The following is a 21,145-nucleotide window of genomic DNA, read 5'->3' as shown; positions in this document are numbered from 1 at the left end:
GTATAAAGTAGAAGGAGCTCCGCCTCCAGGTATAAAGTGGAGGGAGCTCCCTCTCTATGTATAAAGTGGAGGGAGCACCCTCTTTATTTCTAAAGTGGAAGGAGCACCCTCTCTATTTCTAAAGTTGGGGGCGATGAAGGAAAGAGCAGAGAGGGAAACGAAAAAATGGGGAAATGGAGAGAAAGGGACAAAGTGGAAAACAGTGAGAGACAGAAGAAATAAAAAATTGAGACCTTGACGGAACCCCAGTAACAAATCCCATTGTCTGCCCAGTTCGGTGTTTGGGGTTCAATGTGAGTGTTTTAGGGACGAGTGTTCGATGAGTGTTTGATATTTTCAACCTACATTGCCATTCCCAACAAAAGCAAGAGTTAAAGATCCAACTTTAACCAAACAAATGGCTCAAAGCATTGCTGTCCATGTACAGAGGGACGGAGAGATGGATGGAGTGAGACACAGACGGACAGAGACACAGACAGAGTGGGACAGAGAAAGAGGGAGAGAGAGAGACAGAGCTAGAATGATAGAAAAAAAAGGAGAAACAGAGACAGAGGGAGAGAGACAGAAAGGGAGGCAGGCAAATGCAGAGTGAGAGAGACAGAAAGAGAGGCAGGCAGATGCAGACGGAGAGAGACAAACAGAGGGAGAAACAGAGACAGAGGGACAGACAGACAGAGAGGGAGAGAGGGAGGGCGAGATTATAGGAAAAACTTTACATCTAATAATGTTGAAAAAAGATAGAATTAAAAAGTAAAACTGGCAGTGTGCAGGAACTAATTTTGGAAGGAAAGATCAGGGGTTTAGTGTGAGTGTTTTGGGGGCAAGTATTGGATCAGTGATTGATAGTTTCAAACTGAAGTGACATTTAAAATAATTCCAAAAAATATTATTAAACACTGACAAACTTTAGAAGCAGGGGAAATGGGATACAGTGTGTGAGGGACTTTGACAGAACTTCAGTAACACTCCCCATTCTCTGCACAGTCCTGTATTGGGGGTTTAGTGTGAGAGTTTAGGGGGCGAGTATTGATCAGTGTTTGATATTTTCAAACTGCAGTGACGTTCCCAGAAAGGGCAAGATTTACAGGTTCAAAATTAACCACGAAATGGATAAAAACATTTCTGTCCAAGGAGAGAGAGTTGGTGTTCGAGACAGAGTCATGGAAAGAGGCAGAGAAAGAGGGAGGGGGCGCGGGAGAGAAAGAGAGAGAGAACGATGGCAAGGGCTTTGGCAGCTTGAAGGCACGGCCACCAATGGTGCGACGATTCAAATTGAGGATGCTCAAGAGGCCAGAATTAGAGGATCGCAGATATTGGTGGATTGTGGAGCTGGAGGAAATTGCAGAGATAGGGAGTGGTCATTTGTGGAAGACAGTTCCAAACTTCTACCACCCTTTGTATGTAGACGTGTTTCTAAATTTCATCTTTGAAAGGGCTTTCGACTGATTTTTGATATTTAGACAGTCCCCCACCGTGTGAGACAGTCCCCTCTATCTCCCTCCACCCTCTATCTCTCTCCCCCTCTATCTCTCTCACCCCACTCTATCTCTCTCACCCCACTCTATCTGTCTCACCCCCCCATCTCTCTCTCGCTCCTCCATCTCTCTCTCATTGTGTTTCGCTATCACTGTCTCTGTCTCTCTCTCTCTCACTGCCGCTCCCTATCTCTCTATTTCCCTCTCTGTGTCTCTATCTCTCTCTTTCTGTCTGTCTCTCTCTCCCTCTCTTTCTCTCCGTGCCGCTGTCCATGACTCTATTTGTGTCTCTCTCACCATCGTTGCCTTTCTCTCTCTCTGTATCTCTCTCTCTCACTGTCTCTGTATCTTCCTCTCTATATCTCTGTCTCCCTCTTTATTTCTGCCTCTTCCTCTCCTTCTCTCTCACTGTCCCTCCATCTCTCTTTCCCTCTCTCTCACTCCCTCTCTCCTTCTCTCTGTCTTGCACTCTCTCTCCTTCTCTCTCTCTGTCCCTCCATCTGTCTTTCCCTCCCCGTCACTCCCTCTCTCTCCTTCTATCTGCCTCTCCCTCTCTCCCTCTCTTTCTATGCCTCTGTCCATAACTCTGTCTGTGTCTCGATGACACCATTTCTCCCTTTCTCTTTCCCCCTTACAGCTGAGAAGTCAATTTCAGCGTAAGTTTAAAAGTGAATTCCCTTTTGTTTTCGGAGGACCAGGGGACTGCTGGGTAAGGAAAAGGGTATATATTTGTGTGGTTTAGAATCTCTTTCTTTTAGTTTCGGTGACTGCAGCGTTGATAGCAACGGAGGTGCGTGAACGGGCTTACAGCTGAGAAGTCAATTTCAGCGTAAGTTTAAAAGTGAATTCCCTTTTGTTTTTGGAGGACCAGGGGACTGCTGGGTAATGAAAAGGGTATATATTTGTGTGGGTTAGAATCTCTTTCTTTTAGTTTCGGTGACTGCAGCGTTGATAGCAACGGAGGTGCGTGAACGGGCTTACAGCTGAGAAGTCAATTTCAGCGTAAGTTTAAAAGTGAATTCCCTTTTGTTTTCGGAGGACCAGGGGACTGCTGGGTAAGGAAAAGGGTATATATTTGTGTGGTTTAGAATCTCTTTCTTTTAGTTTCTGTGACTGCAGCGTTGATAGCAACGGAGGTGCGTGAACGGGCTTACAGCTGAGAAGTCAATTTCAGCGTAAGTTTAAAAGTGAATTCCCTTTTGTTTTCGGAGGACCAGGGGACTGCTGGGTAAGGAAAAGGGTATATATTTGTGTGGTTTATAATCTCTTTCTTTTAGTTTCGGTGACTGCAGCGTTGATAGCAACGGAGGTGCGGTGAACGGGCTTACAGCTGAGAAGTCAATTTCAGCGTAAGTTTAAAAGTGAATTCCCTTTTGTTTTCGGAGGACCAGGGGACTGCTGGGTAAGGAAAAGGGTATATATTTGTGTGGTTTAGAATCTCTTTCTTTTAGTTTCGGTGACTGCAGCGTTGATAGCAACGGAGGTGCGTGAACGGGCTTACAGCTGAGAAGTCAATTTCAGCGTAAGTTTAAAAGTGAATTCCCTTTTGTTTTCGGAGGACCAGGGGACTGCTGGGTAAGGAAAAGGGTATATATTTGTGTGGTTTAGAATCTCTTTCTTTTAGTTTCGGTGACTGCAGCGTTGATAGCAACGGAGGTGCGTGAACGGGCTTACAGCTGAGAAGTCAATTTCAGCGTAAGTTTAAAAGTGAATTCCCTTTTGTTTTCGGAGGACCAGGGGACTGCTGGGGAAGGAAAAGGGTATATATTTGTGTGGTGGCTGTACCCGAGACACTACACGTGTAGTGTCTCCCACCCACCCTCCTCCTCTAACCAAAAAAAAGGACTCTGGTGTGTTGATAAGGTAAAGTTTTCATTTGGGAAGTTCTGTCCGTTGGATTGCTAACCTAACAAGTTTTGACTTTTTGTTTTTTTGGTTCTTCAGTAGATTTGTTGGGAATTTGGAATAGTGGGAATGGAGATTAAGGCAGTTGTATGTTCCTCCTGCAAAATGTGGGAGGTAAGGGTCGCCAAGAGTGTCCCTGCTGACTGCATCTGTGGGAAGTGCACCCAACTCCAGCTCCTCGAGAACCGCGTTAGGGAACTGGAGCTGGAGCTGGATGAACTTCGGATCATTCGGGAGGCGGAGGAGGTTATTGAGAGGAGTTATGGGGAGGTAGTCACACCTCAGGTAAAAGAAGTAGGTAGATGGGTTACCGTCAGGGGAAGGGGAGGGAACCAGCAGGCAGTGCAGGGATCCCCTGTGGCTGTTTCCCTCAACAACAGGTATACCGTTTTGGATACTGTTGCGGGGGACGACTTACCAGGGGTCAGCAATGGGGTACAGATATCTGGCACAGAGTCTGTCCCTGTTGCTCAGAAGGGAAGGGGGAAGAGGAGCAGAATATTAGTCATTGGGGACTCCATAGTTAGGGGAACAGATAGGAGGTTCTGTGGGAACGAGAGAGACTCACGGTTGGTATGTTGCCTCCCAGGTGCCAGGGTTCGTGATGTCTCGGATCGTGTTTTTGGGATCCTTAACGGGGAGGGGGAGCAGCCCCAAGTCGTGGTCCACATAGGCACCAACGACATAGGTAGGAAGAGAGATGGGGATTTAAGACAGAAATTTAGGGAGCTAGGGTGGAAGCTTAGAGCAAGAACAAACAGAATTGTTATCTCTGGGTTGTTGCCCGTGCCACGTGATAGCGAAGCGACGAATAGGGAGAGAGAGGAGTTGAACACGTGGCTGCAGGGATGGTGCAGGAGGGAAGGATTTGGTTTCCTGGATAATTGGGGCTCTTTCTGGGGTAGGTGGGACCTCTACAAACAGGATGGTCTTCACCTGAACCAGAGGGGTACCAATATCCTGGGGGGGGAGGTTTGCTAGTGCTCTTCGGGGGGGTTTAAACTAATTCAGCAGGGGAAAGGGAACCCAAATTGTAGTGCCAGTGTACAGGATGTTGAGAGTAGTGAGGTCAGGGATATGGTTACAAGGAAGCAAGAGGGCACTGGCAAGCAAGAACCTGGTTTAAAGTGTGTCTATTTCAACGCCAGGAGCATCCGGAATAAGGTGGGTGAGCTTGCAGCATGGGTTGGTACCTGGGATCTCGATGTAGTGGCCATTTCGGAGACATGGGTAGAGCAGGGGCAGGAATGGATGTTGCAGATTCCGGGATTTAGATGTTTCAGTAAGAACAGAGAAGATGGTAAAAGGGGGGGGGGGTGTGGCATTGTTAATCAAGGAGAGTATTACAGCGACAGAAAGGACGTTTGAGGACTCGTCTACTGAGGTAGTATGGGCTGAGGTTAGAAACAGGAGAGGTGAGGTTACCCTGTTGGGAGTCTTTTATAGACCTCCGAATAGTTCCAGAGATGTAGAGGAAAGGATAGCGAAGATGATTCTCGACAGGGGTGAGAGTAACAGGGTAGTTGTTATGGGGGACTTTAACTTTCCAAATATCGACTGGAAATACTATAGTTCGAGTACTTTAGATGGGTCAGTTTTTGTCCAGTGTGTGCAGGAGGGTTTTCTGACACAGTATGTAGACAGGCCAACCAGGGGCGATGCCACATTGGATTTGGTACTGGGAAATGAACCCGGCCAGGTGTTAGATTTAGATGTAGGTGAGCACTTTGGTGACAGTGATCACAATTCGGTTAGGTTTACCTTAGCGATGGGCAGGGACAGGTATATACCGCAGGGCAAGAATTATAACTGGGGGAAAGGAAATTATGATGCGATTAGGCAAGATTTAGGATGCGTAGGATGGGGAAGGAAACTGCGGGGATGGGAACAATCGAAATGTGGAGCTTATTCAAGGAGCAGCTACTGCGTGTCCTTGATAAGTATGTACCTGTGAGGCAGGGAGGAAGTTGTCGTGCGAGGGAGCCGTGGTTTACTAAATAAGTTGAAGCGCTTGTCAAGAGGAAGAGGAAGGCTTATGTTAGGATGAGACGTGAAGGCTCAGTTAGGGCGCTTGAGAGCTACAAGCTAGCCAGGAAAGATCTAAAGGGAGAGCTAAGAAGAGCAAGGAGAGGACACGAGAAGTCATTGGTGGATCGGATCAGGGAAAACCCTAAGGCTTTCTATAGGTATATCAGGAATAAAAGAATGACTAGAGTTAGATTAGGGCCAATCAAGGATAGTAGTGGGAAGTTGTGTGTGGAATCAGAGGAGATAGGGGAAGTGTTAAATGAATATTTTGCGTCAGTATTTACAGTAGAGAAAGAAAATGTTGTTGAGAATACTGAGATTCAGGCTACGAGGCTAGATGGGATTGAGGTTCACAAGGAGGAGGTGTTAGCAATTTTGGAAAGTGTGAAAATAGATAAGTCCCCTGGGCCAGATGGGATTTATCCACGGATTCTCTGGGAAGCTAGGGAGGAGATTGCAGAGCCTTTGTCCTTGATCTTTATGTCATCATTGTCGACAGGAATAGTGCCGGAAGACTGGAGGATTGCAAATGTTGTCCCCTTGTTCAAGAAGGGGAGTAGAGACAGCCCTGGTAATTATAGACCTGTGAGCCTTACTTCGGTTGTGGGTAAAATGTTGGAAAAGGTTATAAGAGACAGGATTTATAATCATCTTGAAAAGAATAAGTACATTAGAGATAGTCAGCACGGTTTTGTGACGGGTAGGTCGTGCCTCACAAACCTTATTGAGTTTTTCGAGAAGGTGACCAAACAGGTGGATGAGGGTAAAGCAGTGGATGTGGTGTATATGGATTTCAGTAAGGCGTTTGATAAGGTTCCCCACGGTAGGCTATTGCAGAAAATACGGAAGTATGGGGTTGAAGGTGATTTAGAGCTTTGGATCAGAAATTGGCTAGCTGAAAGAAGACAGAGGGTGGTGGTTGATGGCAAATGTTCATCCTGGAGTTTAGTTACTAGTGGTGTACCGCAAGGATCTGTTTTGGGGCCATTGCTGTTTGTCATTTTTATAAATGACCTGGAAGAGGATGTAGAAGGGTGGGTTAGTAAATTTGCAGATGACACTAAGGTCGGTGGAGTTGTGGATAGTGCCGAAGGATGTTGTAGGGTACAGAGAGACATAGATAGGCTGCAGAGCTGGGCTGAGAGATGGCAAATGGAGTTTAATGCGGAAAAGTGTGAGGTGATTCACTTTGGAAGGAGTAACAGGAATGCAGAGTACTGGGCTAATGGGAAGATTCTTGGTAGTGTAGATGAGCAGAGAGATCTTGGTGTCCAGGTGCATAAATCCCTGAAGGTTGCTAACCAGGTTAATAGGGCTGTCAAGAAGGCATATGGTGTGTTAGCTTTTATTAGTAGGGGGGTCGAGTTTCGGAGCCACGAGGTCATGCTGCAGCTGTACAAGACTCTGGTGAGACCGCAGCTGGAGTATAGCGTGCAGTTCTGGTCACCGCATTATAGGAAGGATGTGGAAGCTATGGAAAGGGTGCAGAGGAGATTTACTAGGATGTTGCCTGGTATGGAGGGAAGGTCTTACGAGGAAAGGCTGAGGGACTTGAGGTTGTTTTCGTTGGAGAGAAGGAGGAGGAGAGGTGACTTAATAGAGACATATAAGATAATCAGAGGGTTAGATAGGGTGGATAGTGAGCGTCTTTTTCCTCGGATGGTGATGGCAAACACGAGGGGACATAGCTTCAAGTTGAGGGGTGATAGATAGAGGACAGATGTGAGAGGTAGTTTCTTTACTCAGAGAGTAGTAAGGGCGTGGAATGCCCTGCCTGCAGCAGTAGTAGATTCGCCAACTTTAAGGGCGTTTAAGTGGACATTGGATAGACACATGGATGAAAATGGAATAGTGTAGGTCAGATGGTTTCACAGCTCGGCGCAACATCGAGGGCCGAAGGGCCTGTACTGCGCTGTAATATTCTAAAAAAAAAAAAAAAAAATCTCTCCATTCCTCCTTCGCTCCCAGGACAGCAATGGTTTCAATCATTTTTCCTTCTTTCTATATCCCTCCCTCTCTGTCCCACTCTCTCCTTCTATCTCTGTCTCTGCCTCTCTCTCTGTCTCCCTCTGCCCTTCCATCTGTCTTTCCCTCTCTGTCACTCCCTCTCTCTCCTTCTCTCTCTGTCTCTCCCTCTCTCCATCCATCTGTCTTTCCCTCCCATTCACTCCCAATCTCTCCTTCTATCTCTGTCTCTGCCACTCTCTCTCTCTCTCTCTGTCTCTCCAACTGCCTTTCCCTCTCTGTCTCTCCCTCTCTCCCTCTCTTTCTCTGCCTCTGTCCATAACTCTGTCTGTGTCTCTGTGACACCATTTCTCCCTTTCTCTTTCCCCCTCTCTCTTTCTTTTCATCTCTCCATTCCTCCCTCGCTCCCAGGACAGCAATGGTTTCAATCATTTTTCCTTCTTTCTATATCCCTCCCTCTCTGTCCCACTCTCTCCTTCTATCTCTGTCTCTGCCTCTCTCTCTGTCTCCCTCTGCCCTTCCATCTGTCTTTCCCTCTCTGTCACTCCCTCTCTCTCCTTCTCTCTCTGTCTCTCCCTCTCTCCATCCATCTGTCTTTCCCTCCCATTCACTCCCAATCTCTCCTTCTATCTCTGTCTCTGCCACTCTCTCTCTCTCTCTCTGTCTCTCCAACTGCCTTTCCCTCTCTGTCTCTCCCTCTCTCCCTCTCTTTCTCTGCCTCTGTCCATAACTCTGTCTGTGTCTCTGTGACACCATTTCTCCCTTTCTCTTTCCCCCTCTTTCTTTCTTTTCATCTCTCCATTCCTCCCTCGCTTCCAGGGCAGCAATGGTTTCAACCATTTTTCATTCCTTCTATATCCCTCCCTCTCTGTCCCACTCTCTCCTTCTATCTCTGTCTCTCTCTCTGTCTCCCTCTGTCCCTCCATCTGTCTTTACCTCTCTGTCACTCCCTCTCTCTCCTTCTATCTCTGTCTCTCTCTCTGTTCCTCCATTTCTCTTTCCCTCTCTGTCACTCCCTCTCTCCTTCTGTCTCTGTCTCTCACTTTCTACTTCCATCTGTCTCTCCCTCTTTGTCACTCCCTCTCTCTCCTTCTCTCTCTGGCCCTCCATCTGTCTTCCCCCCCCCCCCCCTGTCACTCCCTCGCTCTCCTTCTATCTCTGCCTCTGCCTTTCTCTGTCTCTCTCTCTGTCCCTCCATCTGTTTTTCCCTCTCTGTCACTCCCTCTCTTTCCTTCTATCTCTGTCTCTCTCTCTCTCTATCCCTCCATCTGTCCTTCCCTCCCTGTCACTCCATCTCTCTCCTTCTCTCTCTCTGTCCCTCCATCTGTCTTTCCCTTTCTGTCTCTCCCTCTCTCTCCTTCTATCTCTGTTTCTCTCTCTCTGTCTCTCCATCTGTCAGGTGTAGGGACAGAGAGAGAGACAGAGAGAGAGGCAGAGACTGAGAGAGAAGGAGAGAGAGGGAAAGACAGACGGAGGGACAGAGGGAGACAGAGAGAGAGACAGAGACAGAGTTAGAACGAGAGGGAGGGAGTGACAGAGAGGGAAAGACAGATGGAGGGACAGATTGAGCGACAGAGAGAGGAGAGAGATGGAGTGACAGTGAGGGAAGGACAGATGGAGTGAAAGAGAGAGAGAGACAGAGATAGAAGGAGAGAGTTGGCGAGACAGAGAGGGAAAGACAGATGGAGTTACAGAGAGAGAGACAGAGAGAGGCAGAGACAGAAAGAGTAGGAGAGCGAGGGAGAGACAGAGAGGGAAAGACAAATGGAGACGCAGAGAGAGAGACGGAGATCTCTCCCGATGTTTCTGTCTCCATACCTATCTCTGAAATGATAGTGCACACAGCAGTGAAGGATTACATCAAATTAATTTCTCTTACATTTTCCCTTTCAATCGACCCCGCAATCTCTCTCTCTCCAAGCTTGTCCCTCTCCACAGCACTCCCTCTTTCTGCATATCTAACCCTCTCTCCCGTTGTCTTTCTCCTCGTGTCAGAGATAGCAGGAGGGAGAGTCAGAGAGAAGAAGACAGAGAGAGAATGTTTAAGGAACTATACTCTGTTCTAAAGCTGTGCTGAACCTGCTCTGGGAGTGTTTGATTGGCTACATTGATCAGCCGTGTACAGTCCGGTATCATGCTGTGAAGAAACACAGCTTGTTCAGTGTACAACGGGTCAAAGGGAACGATTCACTCCTGTCTGCTACTGGGAAGAGAGACTGACCTTAACGTCAAGGCAGCGTTTGACCGAGTGTGACATCGAGGAGCATGAGTAAAACTGAAGTCAGTGGGAATCCGCTGGTTGGAGTCATACCGAGCACAAAGGAAGATGGTTGTGGTTGCTGGAGGTCAATCATCTCAGTCCCAGGACATCACTGCAGGAGTTCCTCAGGGGAGTGTCCGAGGCTCAACCATCTTCAGCTGAGATCACAGGAGAGAATGCTGGAAATAATGAGCAGGTCAAGCAGCATCTGTGGAGAGAGAAACAGAGGTAGTGATTCAGCTCGATGCTTTCCTGATTTCCAGCATCCACAGTAATTTGCCTCAGATAATGAAGCAATCCATAGCCACATGCACCAAGACCGAGACAACATTCAGGTTTGGGCCGACCAGTGGCAAGTAACATTCACGTCACACAAGTGCCAGGCAATGACCATCTGCAACAAGAGAGAATCCAACCACCTCCCCTTGGCATTCAAAGTATTATCCCATCGCTGAATCACCCAGCGTCAACATCCTGGGGAAACATTGACATCAAACTTAACAGAACGAAACACATCAATAGTTTCTTCACCCAGTGGCTGGTGGGTGTTTGGAACTCACTGCCTGAAAGGATTAGTATAAAATGGGTAGTTGATGGCCGGCACAGACAGGGCGGGCCGAAGGGCCTGTATAAGTGCTGTATCTCTCTGTGACTCTAAAGGATGGAAGAGGCAGAGACCCTCATCACACGTGAAACAATCTCTTGGATATTCACTTCGCTATATTTAAACTGGGGAAGGAATAACTCTCCTCGTCTGCACTGCCCCATCAAACAATCTCAGAGAAGGTACAGCACAGGTTAGATACAGAGTACAGTTCAGTTTAAACTGTCCCTCGAGTGTCGGATTAACCCGGGTCACTCACTGTGCCGGGCTCAGCTTCAAGACTCACCTGCCTCAGTCACTGAGACGCTCCTGTATCACTTGCCTTAATGTAAGCAGATGCCGTGTTTGGGAGCAGGACAGGCACACGGGATTAGGACGACTGCTCATGTGGAGGATAAGCATCAGTAATCCCTCAGATAATCAGAACAGACCAGCAAGACTCAGAAAAGGAAACTTGTGTTGAATTTGTGAGTCTTGCATTGTGGAATGCTTTAGTATTTGTGAGAATGTTGAGCCAGTGACATTTTGCCCCAATGGGATGAATAGATACTATGTGACTTTATTACAACAGTAAGGTACCGTGTGTACTGTAAATATGGACTGAAATGACAGAAATAACAATGTAACTGATCAATTTTCAGCTGAATTCTCTGACTACAGTTATACCTGCTATCCTATTATCTATGTGCTGCTATACCTGCTATATGTCCGAATGTACATACGACACGATGGGATGAAGTCAAAGTGGCCACTCTTTATATTTTTAGACTATGCCCCAAGTTCCTGATTCCGCAGCCAGTGGAAATAGTTACTCTCAGTCCACCATATCAGTTTCCCTTATTATTTTGTAAACCTTCATCAAATCATCCAATAACATTCTAAATTTCAGGGATACAGAGTAAATCTCCAGCTATACTGTCCCATGAAACATTCCCAAGCTGAGCACAATGTTTGGTTTGACACAGAGTAAATTTCCCTCCACACTGTCCCATCACACACTCCCAGGGCTGAAACATCATGGGGTGGATACAGAGTGAATCTCACTCTACACTATCCGATAGAGACAGAGACACAGACAGAAAGAGAGAAACAGAGAGACATAGACTGACAGGGTGACTGACAGAGAAAGAAGGATATTTAACAGGGGATATTGAAAGAGGAGGATGCAATTTAACCCCACAACTCTGTTCCTGCATTCAATGAGATCATGGCTGATCTATGATCAATTTTACACCATATATCCTGCCTTTGCCCTTATCTCTTAATACCTTTGGTTAACAAGAATCTATCAATCACAGATTTGAAAATTAACCAATAAGCCAGCATGAAATTTCCACAAACAATATCATGAGGGTGTGATGGTTCCCACAGTGGAATAGCTTGCTGAATATTTAAAATGGAGGCTATTACTTCTGGATCATCAAAAGTGTCCGCCTGGGCCTGAAATTCATCTGCATTTGTCCCTCTCCCGAAGTTTTTTTTCCCTCTATACCTATCTCAACTATGTATGTGTACACAGCAGTGAAGGATTAAATCAAGTTAATATATCTTACATTATCCTCTTCATCCAACTCAACAATCTCTCTCTCACTCCAAGTTTGTCCCTCTCTACAGCCCTCTCTGTACCGTTATATCTAACCCCCCGTCCCTCTGTCTCTCTCCTAGTGTCAGTGATAGCAGAGAGAGAGAGACAGAGATCGAAGGAGAGGGAAGGAGTGACATAGAGGGAAAGACAGATGGAGGGACAGAGTGAGAGACAGAGAGAGAGGCAGAGAGAGAGAGAAACGGTGAGATAGGGAGAGACAGAGAGGGAAAGACAGATGGAGATACAGAGAGATCGAGACAGATATAGAAGTAAAGAGAGGGAGTGTTAGGGAGGGAAAGACAGATGGAGGGATAGAGAGAGAGAGAGAGAGAGAGAGACAGAGATAGAAGGAGAGAGAGGGAGAGACAGAGAGGGAAAGACAGATGGAGAGACAGAGAGAGAGAGGCAGAGATGGAAGGAGAGAGAGGGAGAGACAGAGAGGGAAAGACAGATGGAGGCACAAAGTGAGAGACAGAGAGAAGGAGAGAGATGGAGTGACAGGGAGGGAAGGACAGATGGAGGGATAGAGAGAGAGAGACAGAGATAGAAGGAGAGAGAGGGAGTGTCAGGGAGGGAAAGACAGATGGAGGGACAAAGTGAGAGACAGAGAGAGAAGGAGAGAGATGGAGTGACAGGGAGGGAAGGACAGATGGAGGGACAGAGAGAGAGGCAGCGAGACAGGCAGAGACAGAGATAGAAGGAGAGAGACAGAGAGGGAAAGACAAATGGAGGGACAGAGAGAGAGAGAGACAGAGAGAGTGGCAGAGAGGGAAAGAAGGAGAGAGAGGGAGTGTATGGAAGAGAAAGAGGGATGGAGGGACAGAGTGAAAGACAGAGAGAGGAGAGAGATGGAGTGACAGGGAGGGAAGGATAGATGGAGGGATAGAGAGAGAGACAGACAGAGATAGAAGTAGAGAGAGGCAGAGACAGAGAGAAGGAGAGAGATGGAGATACAGAGAGGGAAATACAGACGGTGAGACAGAGAGAGAGACAGTGTGAGAGGCAGAGACAGAGAGGGAAAGACAGATGGAGGGACAGAGAGCGAGAGAGGCAGGGTTGGAAGGAGAGAGTGGGGGTTCCAGGGAGAGCAAGACAGATGGAGGGACAAAGTGAGAGATAGAGAGAGAAGGAGAGAGATGGAGTGACAGGGAGGGAAGGACAGATGGAGGGAAAGAAAGAGAGAGACAGAGATAGAAGGAGAGAGTGGGAGTGTCAGTGAGGGAAAGACAGATGGAGGGACAGAGAGGGAGACAGAGAGAGAGGCAGAGACAGAGAGAGAAGGAGAGAGAGGGAGAGACAGAGAGGGAAAGACAGATAGAGGGACAGAGAGAAAGAGAGGCAGTGATGGAAGGAGAGAGAGGGAGTGTCAGGTAGGGAAAGACAGATGGAGGGACAGATTGAGTGACAGAGAGAGAAGGACAGAGATGGAGTGACAGGGAGGGAAGGACAGATGGAGGGATAGAGAGAGAGAGACACTGAGATAGAAGGAGAGAGAGGGAGTGACGGGGGGACGGGGGGGGGAGACTGATGGAGAGACAGAGAGAGAAAGACAGAGAGAGGAGAGAGAGGGAGTGTCAGGGAGGGAAAGGCAGATGGAGGGACAGAGAAAGAGAGAGAGGCAGAGATGGAAGGAGAGAGAGGGAGTGACAGAGAGGGAAAGACAGATGGAGGGACAGGGAGTGAGACAGAGATAGAAGGAGAGAGAGGGAGTGACAGGGAGGGAAAGAGAGAGGGAGGGACAGACGGGGAGACAGAGATAGAAGGAGAGAGTGGGACAGAGAGCGAGGGATAAAGTAAGAAGGAAAAATGGTTGAAACAATTGCTGTCCTGGGAGCGAGGGAGGAAGGGTGAGATGAAAAGAAAGAGAGAGGGGGAAAGAGAAAGGGAGAAATGGAGTCATCGAGACACAGAGTTATGGACAGAGGCAGAGAAAGAGAGGGAGAGACAGAGATAGCAGCAGAGAGAGGGAATGACAGAGAGGGAAAGACAGATGGAGAGACAGAGAGAGAGAGGCAGAGATGGTGTGAGAGTGACAGAAATAGAGTCATGGACAGAGGCACAGAGAGAGAGAGAGAGCGGCAGTGAGAGAGAGAGACCGGGAGCAAATACTATTTGCCGATGATAACAAACTTGGAGGAGATGCAAACAGTGAGGTTGACACCAATCGACTACAACAGGACATAGATCGGTGAGCAGAATGGGCAGACAAGTGGCAGAAGGAATTTAATGCAGGGAAATGTGAGGTGATGTATTTTGGTGGAAGGGATAGGGAGAGGCAATATAGAATTAATGGAGAATTTTCTAGGGAGTGTGCAGGGACAGAGAGACCTGGGGATACATGTACATACATCTTTGAAGGTGGCAGGACACATTGAGAAAGCAGTCAGCAACGCATATGGGATCTTGGGCTTCATAAATAGAGGTTATGAATACAAAAGCATGAAGGTTATGCTGAATGTTTATAAACCTCTGGTTAGGCCACAGCCAGAATAATGAATCCAATTCTGATGACCACACTTTCAGAAGGATGTGAGAGTCCATTGTAGGGAGCAGAGGGGATGGTTGTTCCAGAGATGGGGGATTTTAGCAAAGTGGACTGGAAACAGCTACTTGAAGGTCAATCAGTGTCTGAGCAGTGAGAGATACTGAGCGTTGCCATCGAATATGTTCAGACAAAGACAATCAGGGTGGTACTCCCAAACCTAGAGCCCCTTGGATGTCAAGGATCATACCGGGTACGATAAGGCACAAGAGGTAAGCTTATGTCGGATACCGAGAGCTCAATACCACAGAAAGCTGAGAGGATGTAGAAAGTTCAAGGGTGAAATTAAAGAGCAAATTAGGAGAGCAAAGAAATGGCCAGAAAATAATATTACCATTAAAAGCAAAGAAATCACAAAGATGTTTTATAAATAAATTAAGAGCAAGAGGATAATTAAGGATATAGTATTAGGGACCAAAAAGGGAATGTGTGTGTGGCGGTAGGAGATGTGGGCACGGTTCTTAATGAATACTTTGTGACCATCTTTATAAAAGAGGGGGAACAATGCAGATATTGTAGTTAAAGAGGAGGAGTGTGAAATATTGGATGGGATAAACAGAGTGAGAGGGAAATATTAAGGTGTTTGGCAACTTTCAAAGTGGATAAATGGTCAGGCCTGGATGCATTGGAACCAGTTCAGAGAAGGTTCACTCGGCTGATTCCTGGGATGAAGTGGTTGTCTTCTGAGGTGTGGTTGAACAGGTTGGGCCAATAGTCATTGGAGTTTAGAAGAATGAGAGGTGATCTTATTGAATCATACTAAATACTTAAAGGGATAGACAGGTTAGATGCAGGTAAGATGTCTTCTTTGGTTCGGGAGTCTAGAACCAGGGGACACAATTTCAAAATAAGGGGGAAGCCACTTAGGTCAGAGATGGGGAGAAATGTCTTTGCTCAGAGGGTGGTGAATCTTTGGAATTCTCTACTCCAGTGGGCTGTGGAAACTCAGGCTGGGAAAAAGGCATTGAAGTGGATGATCAGCCATGATCGTATTGAATGCCGGAGCAGGCTCGATGGGCTGAATGGCCTACTCCTGTTCCTATGTTCCCAAGCTGCTGAAATAGTTTCTCCCAAACTGCCCCATCAGTTCCCCTTAATATCTCAAAACCTTTGAACAAATCACCTTGATCCTCCTAAATTCCAGGCAATAAATCCCTAGTTTGTGTAATGTCACCTCGTAATTTAACCCTTGGAGTCCAGTTTTCATTCTGGTAAATCTACGCTGCACTCAAATGGATCGGGACCCCCCCCCCCCCCCCCCAAAGTCTCTTTGAACCTCCAGTGTTTCTAGCTTTTCACCATTTATAAAGTACTCTGTTCTAGTCTTTTTTTGCTGACATTGAAATCTAACAACCACAGTTTTGCCCATTTATTTAAGATATTAATATCTCTTTGTAATTTGATGCTTCCAGCTACATTGCTTACAATGCTGCCTATTTTTGTGTCATTGGTGAACTTGGGTATGTTGCATTGTACCTCATCATCTTAAATTGTTAATAAATACAGAAAACTGAGACACACACGGGCTTTGCACTAGCAGACAGGAGTGAATCATTCCAACCTCGAGGCTTTTTAACTCCAGATTTATGTTTTTTTAAGGAAAAAATAGAATTCTAATTCACAACAGCCCTGTGTGGGATTTGATCTGCTTTTTCAATCATCAGATCAGGCCTTCAAATTAAAACCCGTAAAAAGAGATTAATTTTCCTACTGCTGTTGTCTGACTGTCTCAGATTTTGTATATTGTTCCCTTCGCCTCTTCTTCCATGTGTCTGAAGTCTTTGAAGTTTGTCAGACATTGGTAAACTACTTCATGTGGTGTTCTGTAAATACCTTCAATTCTGTGCATCTGGAAGGGACACAATTCAAATTCTCACCTCATTCCATCAACTAAAACCTGCAGGTCCATTCAAACAACTCTATTTCCTGTCTCTGCAAAGATAGCTCGCACTTCCACAATGAAGGAATGTCTGAATGGAAACAGCTTTTGACACATTTCTCAAATTGTCAATCACTTTTCAGGATGAAGCTAAATTCAACTGACAAGATTCGAAGCCCCAAATTGAATCTTTCAGATATAAAAAACTGATGCAGATCTCTCCAGATTCCCGATCTCTCTGAACCAGCACCCATTTTAACATTGTACTATTTAGTTTTTACAGCTTCTCCTCAGCCTTCCTTCCTAAATGCATCATTTTACATTTCTCAGCATTGAAGTTAACCTGCCATGTGTCTGACCATTTCACCAGACTGCCTCTATCCTCCTGAACCCCACACTGTACCTGCCCTGACAGTGTTTTATAGAACAGAGAAGACAGAGATTAACTACTAAAATTCCCTTCTCTGTTTATTACATAGCAGATGGTGCAATGTTGAAGTTATGCCCTGTAAACCCAAGTCCAAGTCATTAATATATATCAAAAAGATCAGTGGTCCTAATCCAAACCCCTGGGGAATACCACTGTACCGCAAGGTACACTGTAAACAGTGAGTACAAAAGCAGGGAGGTTATGCTGAACATTTATAAAGCTCTATTTCGGCCCCAACTGGAGAACTTTGTCCAGTTCTGGTCACCACACTTTAGGAAGGATGTGAGGTTCCTTGAGAGGGTGCAGAGATTTACCAGAATGGTTTCAGAGATGGGGGATTTTAGCTACAAGGTTAGCTCGGAAAAGCTAGGTTTGATCTCCTGAGAACAAAGGAGATAGAGGGCAGATTGAATAGAAGTGTATAAAATTATGTCAGTCAAAGATACCGCCCTCCGGTCTGAAGCAACCATTCACCACTACTCTTTGTGTCCTGTCCCTTAGCCAATGTTGTATCCACTCTGTCCCTGTCCCGTTCATTCCATCAACATTCCTTTCGTGAACTAGTCAATTATGACGCAGCATTATGACCTCCCCATGAGGAAATTGGTCCCAGAGCACAGAAAAACACATACAGACAGGCAATGACCATCTGCAACAAGAGAGAATCCAACGACCTCCCCACGGCATTCAAAGCATTATCCCATCGCTGAATCCCCCAGCATCAACATCCTGGGGAGACAGTGACCAGGAACTGAACTGAAGAAACCACATCAGTACTGTGGCGACAAGTGACTCACCCCTGACTCCCCAAATCCTTTCAACCACCTACAAGACACAAGTCAGGTGTGTGATGGTATCTCTCCACTTGCCTGGATGAGTGTAACATCTACAACACCCCAGAGGCTCGACACCATCCAGGACAAAGCAGTCCACCTGATTGGTACCCCATCTACCATTTTAAACATTGATCAGATCACCCCTTACCCTTCTAAATTCCAGGGATACAGAGTAAAGCTCCGTCTACACTGTCCCATCAAATGCTGCCAAGCTATTAGTTAACTATTGAGTAAATCTCTGTCTTCTCTGTTCTATAAAACACTCCCAGGGAAGGTACAGTGTGGGGTTAGATACAGAGTAAAGCTGCCTCTATATATGCCTCGCTTTCTCCTCCTGCATCCAGATGGAGAGAGTAACAGTGAGAAAGACAGGGATAGATGTAGAGAGGGAAGAACAGGGAGAGGGAAGGATAGCAATGGGGAGAGATTACCAGAGAGAAAGAGGACGAGATTGGGATGGAGAGTGTCGGTCAGCATTCCCGCAAAGCTGTGTGCAGCATCCTGGAAGGTATGACACAGTGAGAGATTGAGATTAAGAGGGTACAGAGAGAGAAATAAACAAGGAGAGAGTAGCAGAGAGGGGAACTAGTGATTGATTGAGAGAGTAAGAGAGAGAGGGGAAGACGGAGATGGAGTGAAATTACCAGTAAGAGTAGCTCTCCACTTCTCTCTCCATGCATATCTCTCCCTTTCTCACTGTTACCCTCTCTCCATCTGTATTCCTCCCTCTCTCCTGGTGTTTCACACTCTACACCTATTTCTTGTACCTCTGTGTGCACAGGATTACATCAAACTATGATAACATTTGTCATTTGCACTTTTGATCTAACCTAACAACATGACTGTCTCCAACATTATCTCTGTGTCTGTGAACAGCGGGAACTTGGAGTGAATGTTCACTGATTCCTGAGGCTGACAGGACAGGTGGATAAGCTGGTTAGGAAGGGATAAGGGAGACTTTCATTTCCTGACCAGTGGAAATAATCTCTCAGTGTCGACCCTATCCAGTCCCTTTAGAATCTGATATGTTTCAATGAGATCACCTCTCATTCTTCTAAACTGCAGATTATACAGGTCCTATTTACTCAGCCTTTCATCATAGGACAATGGCAGAGAAGCTAAACAAATACTCTCTGTCTGTCTTTATGTTCTCTCTCATGCTCTGTAATCTTCCTTGAATCATTGAACACTGCAGTTTATGGATCATTTCACTGTTTGCTGTTGAGCTGATGAAATTGTTTGATTGGCAGTGATAATATATTTGGACCCATGTATTGAGTCCAATCGGTTGCAACTAGGATTACTGGGTGATTTCTCTCTGCAACTTTTAATCTTTAATCAAGCTTATCTGGGCATTAACCTGCAATCTGTTTTATATATCTGACTCTACTCATTCTCCCGTGGATAAAGTTACTTTTGTCTGGTTGTGCACCCAATTAAATGACGGTTTGACATGGCGAGACTTTCTTTACTGTGAACGTGTGCTGATGACTCTCTCTCTCTCTCACACACACACTATCTGCCTCTCTCTCTCTGCCCACATATATCCCAGACGTTCCCTCTCCCTCTGACGGACACTCTATCTCTCATTCATTTTTCACACTTTCTGTACACCCTGTGCCTGCTCTTTTCCTCTAATTTCTCATTTTCCTCCCCACTCTCTCTCTCCATCTCTCTCTCTCTCTCTCTCTTCTGCTCTGTTACTCTCTCCTCACCTTTATCTTTCCATTTATCTGTTTCCTCACTCTCAAACTCTACCTCTCCCTCACTCTCCACCTTCCTTTCTCTTTGACCTCTCTTCACATCTCTCCATCACTCTCTCTCCATCTCTGTCCAATTGAGGAAATTCTCCCTCCATTTCTCACCATCTCTTGCTCTCTCACTCTCTCCCTCTCGCCTATTTTCTCTCAGTCTCTCTATCTCCCTATCACTCTCTCTCCATCTCTGTCCAATTGAGGAGATTATCCCTCCATTTCTCACCATCTCTTGCTCTCTCACTCTCTCCCTCTCACCTATTTTCTCAGTCTCTCCATCTCTCTATGATTCTTTCAAGCTCAGTTCTTCCTCTCTCTCTCCCCATCACTCTCTCTTTTCTATTTCTCTCTCTGTTACTTGCTCTCCAACTCTCTTGCTCTTTCTGTTCATGTTGGGTCCCTTTAAGAGTTTGGGACAGTTCTGGTGGTGCAGGATCCCTTGAAGAGTCTGGTGCTGACACCCCCTCCCCCACCCCAGGGGCGGGATTACAAGCCGTCCAAACCGCGGCTGCGCGGAGGCAAGAGGCAGCTTTTGACCCCTTGACCTACAGACACGTGGGGCGAGGCAGCCAATGAGACCTCACTGACGCCCTGGCGGAAGGGAGGTATCATCAGCCGCCATGTTTGCGTGACGTCACCCGCCGGCCGCTTATTTCCGCAAACAGCAGCTGAAAGGAAAAGGAGAAGCGGCTTCAGCTGTCGATCTCAATGGAGGAAAGTTGAACTTCTGAGCCGTGGGAGAATATAAAAAAGCGGCGGTTAACGCTCTTGTGGAGATGCGCATGTGCGGAGCATCTTCCCAGAGTGCAGCGCGGCCTGTACCGCAGGCCTGTACGGCCTGTTCCCACTCGCGGGGCATTGTGGGAGGCGCAGGACGCCATTGCCCCCTCATTAACTCAGTCAAAATTAACTCATTCCCTCTCAGCTCTCTATCCCTCCTTTTCATATTGCAGGCTGAAATGGGCTTTGTTGGCATCCATTACACCATCCCGGGTGTGATCAGATACTCTGTCCCTTCGTAAATGATTTCCCGTCCCTCCATCAGCTTGTGATTGTTATTGGCTTTTCTCCTACTGAAATGGTTGCTGAATTTGTTGGTCTTTTTCTCCTGGCTTCATAACTAACCCTCTCTCCCTCTGTCTCTCTCCTCGTGTCAGAGATAGCAGGAGGGAGAGATAGAGAGAGGAAGACAGAGAAAGACACAGAGAACAACACCAGCTTCTCCAATCTGTCCACGCAACTGAAGTCCCTCATCCTGGAACCTTGATCGTGAATCTTTTCTGCATCCTCTCTAATGCCTCCACATCCTACCTAAAGTATGGTGTCCAGAATTGGACACAATACTGGATGAGGATGAAGCAGTGTTTTGTAAAGCTTCATCATAACCTCCTTGATTTTATGCTCTAAGCCTCTATTTACAAAGCCTGGATCCCATATGCCTTTTAACCACTTTCTTAACAAGCTCTGCCACCTTCAATATGTGCACAGACATCCCCAGGTCTCTCTGTTCCTGCACCTCTTCCTTCTGTTCTTAGGTTCCCATGACAGAGAGGGACAGAAGGACAGGGAGGTCTAGAAATAATGAGGGGGAGAGAGAGCAAACAAACAGGAAACACTTATGGGAGCACCACCAACTGCAAGTTTCCCTTCCAGTCTCACACCATCCTGGCTTGGAACTATATCACCATTCCTTCACTGTCACTAGGTCAAAATCCTGGATCTCACTTCCTAACAGCACTGTGGGTGTACCTACCCCACATGGACTGCAGCGGTTCAAGAAGGTTCAACGGCAATTCGTGATGGGCAATAAAATGCTGGCATAGCCATTAATGCACACATCCAACAAATGAATAAAATATAATAACAATTTGGCACCAAGTCA

The sequence above is a fragment of the Heterodontus francisci genome, chromosome X (genome assembly GCF_036365525.1).
Source record: "Heterodontus francisci isolate sHetFra1 chromosome X, sHetFra1.hap1, whole genome shotgun sequence".
NCBI lineage: Eukaryota > Metazoa > Chordata > Chondrichthyes > Heterodontiformes > Heterodontidae > Heterodontus > Heterodontus francisci.
This window is presented reverse-complemented; position numbering follows the sequence as displayed.